Source organism: Saccostrea echinata, unplaced genomic scaffold (assembly GCF_033153115.1).
Source record: "Saccostrea echinata isolate AGI-Se365-2 ecotype Australia unplaced genomic scaffold, CSIRO_AGI_Sech_v1 ptg000029l, whole genome shotgun sequence".
NCBI lineage: Eukaryota > Metazoa > Mollusca > Bivalvia > Ostreida > Ostreidae > Saccostrea > Saccostrea echinata.
The window spans coordinates 20,469,559-20,477,070 of record NW_026889778.1 but is presented as its reverse complement, the minus strand read 5'-3'; positions in this window follow the sequence as shown (position 1 = coordinate 20,477,070).

Genomic DNA, 7,512 nt, shown 5'->3' with positions numbered 1-7,512 from the left:
TCGAATGTATGAAAAATACATTGAATTTTAAATGAAATAAATATAAGAAGAATATCCACTAAGGTAAATCTATTTTGATATTTAATATAGCTTTGTGGTGATTAAATTAGCTGATGTGTACAAATTCGTTAGGTGAAAAACTGTGCCTAGTAAATAATATAGATAAATTTGATCAGGAAAACTTTTATTTCAGTTCTGTAGAAAAAGTGCTTTGTCTCTCTCCGATGTTGTTATATGACGGTCTGGACTTGTTTTACTTCCGGTTTTAATGAAACATACATTACAACGCAGCTGACATCTTCAATGGAAACGGAATTTAATAATAAATGCTTCAAGAGCAATTATAGTGATTCGTAATATATAAGGATTGAATCTATGCTAGACGCACAACTTCTCTACGGTGTGTGAAACATGAACCGCTTGTATGGATGTATCTCCTTTATGGTGAATTAAAGAGACGCGATGATTTTTAAAACCGTAATACGTTGCAAATATTTTCTTTATAGGGGTTTTACTTTAAGGTGAAATTCCAGAATTAAAAAGTTAGAATTTAAAGGAATAAATATAAAGAACCTCGTGGTAACTTGATCGGAAAAACTGAAAGTTTAAGACTGTTTTCCTTTTAATTTTGTTTACATGTCGTCCTCTGCTTTACCGCAGATGAAGACTATTAAAAAAAAAAAAAAAAAAAAAAAAAAAAAAAAAAAAAAAAACAACAACAGAGTCAAAGCTGATTTTTAGATAGATATCATTGTATTTTAGCTAGCCATTTTAGCTAGATATCATTGTATGCATCAGTATATATTTATGTTTTAGATACTAGTAAATGATTAAGTTGTATTTCTTCCATGGCACCTGATCTCACCTCTGGACTTAGAGGTCCACATTCGCCCTGCTCCCAGTTCGTATTGTTCTAATGGACTTGGGTTATTGATTACTGTTCGTTATCTTCACGTTTCATTCTTAATTGTGATTTTTTTTTTCAAAACTTGCGTATGCTAAGTACAGCATTGTTGTTTGTCATGGTATTCAAACTAAAGGCGGGACAGAGATGTTAATGTCTGTGTTCATAATCTAACAGACATAAGCTATCAACATAAACTCAGAAGTCAACACGAAATGTGTCATAATTCACATGGGAAAATGTCATTTGATAGCCGAAGCCAAGGAACATATAGCGTGTATATTTTTGAATAGATATTTTGAATATGCTACATAAATAATTGAAAACCCACACTGCTCAAAAGCGTGAGTGCCGAACAAAGGTCTAAATTTGATGACACTATATATGATGACCTTTCCATATGAGTGAAAAGTTCTCAAGTAAGATGCTAAACAACAACCATCAATCAGTCAACATGTATGGTACTATATAATACTGATGAAACAACCCAATACACTGTACAGAGGGCATTAGCAGAAATATATGTACAACATATATTATCTTCAGTAGATTGTCAGCATTTGACGGCAACTGTCCATTAAATTAACCGAAAATTATTATCAATCACACATGCTGTAAAATGATTCTCTAAATTTTAGATGAATCATTAAAATATTTTACATATTTGTTCCTTTCAAAACTGTCAATTGCCAGGATTTACACAGATTTTCACTAAATAATTGGAGTAAATAGGTAATGGGATAATGCAAACCATACTAGAAACTATTTGTGACTTTGTGATCAAGGCCAGTTGAATAAATAGGTATAAATTCATGACAATTTATTTGTTGAAATGTTTCCTTACCGTGATAGATCGTTCATTTATAATGTTTGCTTATATATTAATAAACATACAATTTCAACAGTTCCAGGAAGAAAAATAGTGGTAGGATTATTTTTTTTAATATTTATTTAACCAATGTTTGCAGGTACATCTCAATTTAGAAAACTCTCCTGATAAAATAACACGTTATTTGCCAAATCTGAACAAAGTTAATGATAAACAACTGAAATCTTCTCTTTTATGTGTTGACAACTTGACATCAAATGTGTTAATACTAGTTATGCATTAGTTGGTATATATTTGAGAACCTTAATTTCTTTTGATATCTTAAAGACAACAAATGATAATTCTCTGATGAAGTAGCCAATGCTGCTGTTTTTCCTACATAGTGTTTATCTCAAACATAGATTGTACTACATTATAAACAACATATTAAAAGAGAAAACAGTTACATGTACTTTTTATTAAGGAGGGATTCTTGTCTGGTTTTTAACTAGATGAAATATTCGAAGTATATTTGGTTATACGTCTTATATATATAGATGTAAGAGATTTAAAAGATCATATTTTTCCTTCCTCATCATAATTGTACAAATTTAAATAGAAATGGTAAACTGAGTTTGAAATATAGCAGGGACTAAAATTTGGCGGAACGGCGGCGTATGAAATATCTCCTTTTCTGCTTCTCAAAATTACTATCGAACAATGAATTTAGTTGAAAATTTTAAACAAGCAAAGACTAAAAGAAAACACATGTAAGTAAAATTAAAAATGATGGACTGAAGTTTTAAAATATATCAAATTAACATGATTTTCTAAACAAACTACAATTTTGTTAACTTTTAAAAGTTTCCTATCTAGGCACAGATTTGAGCCAGAAATCCGTAAAAAGTGTTTTTTTTCTCTCTTAGTAAACGGTCCAAACTTTTTGTTTTTGCATCAGTTTGTATCTTTATATGACTACTTTACCATATGTGAAAATAAGAAAAATTTAAATATACGAAGTATATAAAAATAGCTAAATAAATATATCCTTAAGATCTAAGAAAAATAGAGGAAATTCGGATTGGCCAATATCTAGTTAAGTTAAATTTGGTAGTATCATCTTATAGACCCTATATGGTAAAATAATTTAATGCAAAAAGAAAAAAAAAACATTTGAAGTAAAAGTAGGCATTTCATGATTGGCAACAGTATTTTTTTATTCCTAAGATCAAAGAAAAAGATAATGACCTTGACCTGACCTTGCTTTTGAAATAAAACGGTCAAATTTAATCTAATTGATACCAAATAATGTCTTCTTGAATCTATGAAAATTTCATTGATTTTTAAATACAAGAAATATGAGAAGAATCCCTCCTTAAAATAAACTCTGTATTAAAATACCATTAAACATTGCCGGAATGAAAATTTCTAACTGTCCATTTGCAGCAATCAAAATATGAAAATTCGTTTTTATGCAGTGTTAGTGTATTTTAGTATATTCAGTATACAGTGTATATTTGTCTTCTATAACAAAGAAAAATGAAATAAAAAATATAGTGTAGTAAGTGTTAGCATGCATACATGTACTTTGATTAACTATATATCGATCAACTTCGCTTTACTATTTTAATAGTAAAAACTTTTATTTATTATATTAAAAAGCTTTAATTAAGTTTGATTTAATACAAGGAAGCTTTGAGTTAACTTTGGTAAACTATAGCTTAGGACTGTTATCAATAGTTGACTTACCGTAAGTAAATTTTACTAAGTCAACTTTAACAGTTTGAGACCTCAGTTACTATACTGTAACATCAAATGATATTGAAACTTTAATTTACTATTAATGGAACATTGTAACTTTCGTTCATAGAAATCAATATAATGTCACTATGGTAAAATTTATTTTTGCTACTCTGACTCTAACATCAGGCTTTGAAATAAACATTTTGGACTAGTATAGCTAAACCAAAATGTTCAGCGTTGTTGCTGTGGCCATACTCTGTTGGTCTGAAACCTTTAAAGTGGAATTTGCCGTGTTGCAGGTCAGAACAATGGCATGAATAAATCTTCCGATGTTAATTTCAGCATCCCGTATAGTCAATGGCAAACGGGTTTCGCAGCTATGTTAAGGCTTCCCGACGCTTTAAAATGCGCTCAAAACATAATATGTCATTGCGAAGTCGGTTTTGGTTTTAATTTATAAGTATTGAACCTTAGTACTTCCAATTTATATAAAGGGTTTCCTCGGCTATCTATTAGCATATTTGTTATGATATCACATGAGTTTGTTGATCACGTGACGATCATTTATAATTTTTTGAAGTGTTTCATATAAATCGCTTCGGCGCAGCTGATTAACACAATAATAATTAACATTTTGTTATATAAATAAACTCATCGTATCCTTGTGTATCCGAAATGTGCTTGGGAAAAGTCATATATTACTTGGGTACAAAATATTTCCTGAGAAATTCAACTTACCTACAAATTTGAGGGTATTTTCCACACAATATCGTAATCTGTATTAAAACAAAGCCAACGCACATTTTTTTCCAAGCAAGATTCAATTAGCGAACAACCTCTTCTTACAGATTTCCACAAAAATTCTCAGATTAATCCTCCTTAATCACCTGCGCCAGACTCTTTTATGCACACAAAATAAATTCTACCTCCATCCACGGGTATAAAACAGAGTACATTTCAAAAGTATATTTTTCATAAGCATTTTGAACATGATGAATTTCAATCAAGGGTAGGTAACCGGTGCATTTTTAAAATATTCGGACATATAAGACTTAAAAAACCTTTAACGACCCGTGAATTTTGCAATAGCTATCTAGCATTTTACATGCAGTTTGAAATAAAGTGTAAAGTTCATGACACTCTCCCCGTCATAACACCTCAAGTTTGCAGTGACCTGACGTCATTTTCCATTATGACGTCATATTTCGGTAGTTTAGAGATGTGAAGGCACTGAGTGCACTGTCATATTCTACGTTAAGCCTTAACCTACCTGTGTTGTTAGATTTTCTGTGCAGTTTAGGGATAGCTAAAGCTATAGATGATGTCAGTGTGAAAAGTAATAAAAATTACGCAAAGCGCAAGCGATCCTCTGCTGTTGATGTTGCACGTAGTCTGCCTTATTTCTGGAGATCATTATTTGTACCATCTTGTTTTTATCTGTTGGATATGATTCTTTGAACAACATTTAAACCTCATGCAAGTGTAGACTGTGGTACACCTGCTCCCAATCGCCCAGTTTTCTTTTGTGTGTGTGTGTGTGTGTGTGTGTGTGTGATACGCAGCATTTTGATGCAGTATTTTTAAATAGCGTAAATTTTCAGAAAATAAAAAATCAAAATATTGAAAATCCCAGCTTTTGATATCCCTTTTGAACTGAAGGATTTGGACTAGAACCAACAAATGAAAAATGTAAACAAGTTTCAGCATTTTGCAATATCAGGTCTTCTTGTCTGTGAGTTTTGTAGAATGGCTGTCAAGTTAATATTAGCGTTAAAAAATAAAATAATGCATTTTACTCGAATGAATCATATTCATCAAATAAAATGTATGACAAAAATATTTTATATTATCCATGGTATTATTGCTATTGAGGGTTTCTTTTTTTTAAAACAATATATTAAAATAGTTTTCATGTACATATAACTGTTAAATATGTACATGTGCATTTAACATGTAATTGTGTTATCTATTTGTTTAGATAACCACAACATTTTTTTTTAGATGTTAAATATTGAAAGTCATATGGAAGGGATTACTGTTCTATTTTATGTAAATTTGTGTAAATCTATTTGAATATGTTCACAAGCATTGTGTGACATTTAGCAAATGAGGCTTTTTTGAGGGGATTATCTGTTCTATAATTAAGTAAAGGTACCAATATTTCCATGTCCACATGCATTTAATGCATTGCTTTTTTGGCAGCAACTTCCCTGATGTTTAGTACTGTAAATGAATTCTTATTCGCGAGAACTTTATTGTCGCGGAACTACGCGAGTCTGTCTGCTCGCGAAAATTTTATTCTCTCGTATATGAGTATTGTTAAGGATTATATACATTAAAAACCATAGCTCGCCACAATTTTGTCTCGCTAATAATACCAAATAGCTATGTCTCGAAAATACAGTGATCTACAGTAGTCATGTGATCTCTCAAACAAATCTGCGCTATGTATCGCGATCATCATGCCTTAGTTTTAACTTTAGCTGGACGTACAGGCTTTCTGTGTTTTTGTTATCCCACTCACCATCGCCATACTTCACCCTCTGATATGTGTAAATTTTATAAGTAATACAATTGTTGGGGCTCTCACAATAATTTGTACTATTTACCTGTTTTACCTGTTTTCCCCCAGTTAAGATATTTTTTCTGCATTATGTAATTAATTTAAGCTATCCGCTGGTGTCAACCCGGGTCCCTTCAATAAAATCTGTTGATGTCAACTCAAGTATCTTGAAATCTAATCTGAGGGTGTCCACCAGGTGCCATTCATTCAATCCCGGTGCCCTTAATTATAACCTGATGGTGTTTCTATAGTGAAAGTGTTATAATTTCCTCATGATGTCAACCTGTGAGATTAAAATAAAATCTTTATATGTAAGTAGCCCCCTAAAAGGTCAAAAATAATGTTGTATATAGCAACATGTATAGGTTTTTTTTTGTTTGTTTTCAGCTTGTCTAATAATTGTTAACATTATAGTTTCATGCTTATGCTTAATTAACTGTTTGAATTTCAATTTGCTTTTGATACACTGTACATGTATATAGACTAGCATTTAATGCCCACTTCTATTTTAAAATGGTATTTCTTCATGTTTACGCATGAAAAGAAAGTACCACATAAGGTATATCAGGTAACGCTGCCAAATTGAGATAAACTGGATAAGATATTGGCTTACCCGAATTTCAACTATTTTCTAAATTCTTAATACTATGCTTTTTATATTTAATTTTTCCCTTTTCACATCTGGTGTAGACTTCATAGTTTCTCGTTTTTAGTGTGAGAAAGATGAAAATAACTAACAGTGATCGATCTTAAAAAAAGCCTACAGACATATAAATCTTTGAACAGAGCATAAAACACAGACTCCTGGAAATTCCATAAGTGGGATCAGATGAACCTTGTCTGCTTGTATCTGACAATTTCCCAGACGTAAAACATTCATATAAGGAATGGTATTTTTATAAGCAGAGAAAGGTTGACTTACCTAGGAAGTGTGATTTTCTTTTATTACATTTCACGTGTTGAAATATGATGCAATTTTACAAATTCATTTACATGTTGTTTTGTTTGTTCGTATTTTTCTTTTAAATTTCAATTCCCAAAAGGTATTTGCCGAACAATTTCTGCTAACTCCTTCTAGATTTATATGACAAATTAAGAAACTACGCTTGCATTAATTGTCAAGTAAAATAAGCTATATTTTATTAGCCCAGCATATGTAAACAGAACTTTCAAATATACAACCTTTATGCTAGGTTTACTTGAAGGATTGTCTACCAAAGGATGCCATCAAAGCAACCCTCTGAAAGAAACTGATGAAAGCGTGTTGAGATACTGGGTTCATCAGGAAATCTTGAAACGACTGAGAAATTTCTCGGCAGTGTACACTTTCCCGAAAGTTTAAAGAATAGAATTTCAAATCTTTCTACTATAGTTAGTAATATATCTGTAAAAATGTGGATTCAGTGAAATGTTAAGCAGAGGTAAGTTTAAATTATGTCAGCGCAAATGTAGTTAAGGGACATTATTGTTTCACCTATAAAGTTGTCGGCAAGA